Raw genomic sequence first — 1,441 nt, 5'->3', positions numbered from 1 at the left:
CCTCCCCCCGCCTGCCGCCGCAGCCAAGCAGCTCTAGGATTGTCCCTTCACCACCCGGGTTGCTTTGTTAGAACAAAAGCAAGGGGGCATCATACATCTCCCACACCTCTGCCCCGTGGGTTTGTGTACAGAAAGGAGAGAAAACCCCTCCTGGGAGGATGGACAGAGAACTTGGGCAGCTGGCAGCGCAGAGCCGGAGCCCCGGCCAGCCCACTCCCTCTCCTCCCAAACCAGCGCAGACAAATGGCTCTCCAGGTGGCTCGTCGGGCACTCGAGTCCAGAGATCCCAATGTGACGAGAGGGAGACTGAATCTTTCGGCCGCACACCTCTTCTACAGCACACCAGTGCCAGCTTCTGGGATGCTGCCCTGATCATTTCTACCTTGCTCTTGCAATGTAGGGGTGTCCTCCGAGTTTTGCAGCGGTAAAATCCCTCATTTGGAAGCCTCTGCACAGGCTCCACAGTGCTGCTCATTTATAACCCCTTGTATAGGGCAGCCTGACCCGCAGCAAGCGGAGGAAACCGCTCAGACCGCGACTCCTGCCTGCCTGCCAGCACCAGCACTGCCTCTGCTTCCGCCCTTTGTCTTGGAGGAGCGAGAACAAAGCCATGATCCTGTGACAGCTTCAGAGCAAGGGGGTGAAAGGCCGTGTCATGCAAGCCCTGAGCCCAAACTGATTTGGCCTGCACTAGCCTCACAGGGCCAGGCTCTGCGTGCTGAGGATGATGATGGCTGGCCTGGGCAGGAAGGACAGGGCTGCTCTTGCCTCGATGCTCATTAGGACTCTGGACAAGCCAAATACTACCCACGACCGAGGAGGGCTGTGAGTCAGCCTTACTGCTGCAGTGGTCTGAGAGCCTCCGGCTGACAGACATCAGGCTGCCGCCCTGCAAGCCTTCCTCAGAATGACTCTTCCTAGAGATGCAGCCCCCAATCCACATTCGGGGCCGTGACCACTCACGGTACCAAGCTGTGGGAAGCTCCAGAAAACATTCAGATATGAGCTCCCTGTGGGTGCTTTCAAGGATCTGCAATTATCTCCAGAACCCACCCGTGGTTGCACAAAACCCACAGACCACCCAGCGCTCGCTGCTTGTGTGGTCTGGGCCTGGGCAGCTGCCGCGCTGCACCCCGCAGGGTGCAGAACCAGACAGAGAAGAGACTGTGCAGCCGCTGCCTTCCTGACCTCGCTCCACCCTGGGCCGGCCAGCGCTCCCGGTGCCCCCTGTGCCTCCGCTCAGAGGACATCAGCTGCACGGCTCTCCAGGGCACACCGTTACGCCCCTGAGGGCATTCATGGGCTGTAACGACCTGGCCAGCCTGAACCCGGGCCTCCACCAACATGCCCTGCCATGGGCTCAGCAGCTCCATCTAAGCTGGGGCCTGGGCCTTCGGTCTCTGCTTCAGCTACGCTGAAGGAATGCTTGTCCCCAGCTCAA

The sequence above is a fragment of the Buceros rhinoceros genome, unplaced genomic scaffold, assembly GCF_000710305.1.
Source record: "Buceros rhinoceros silvestris isolate BGI_N320 unplaced genomic scaffold, ASM71030v1 scaffold24727, whole genome shotgun sequence".
Lineage (NCBI taxonomy): Eukaryota > Metazoa > Chordata > Aves > Bucerotiformes > Bucerotidae > Buceros > Buceros rhinoceros.
Note: the sequence above shows the minus strand (reverse complement) of the source record.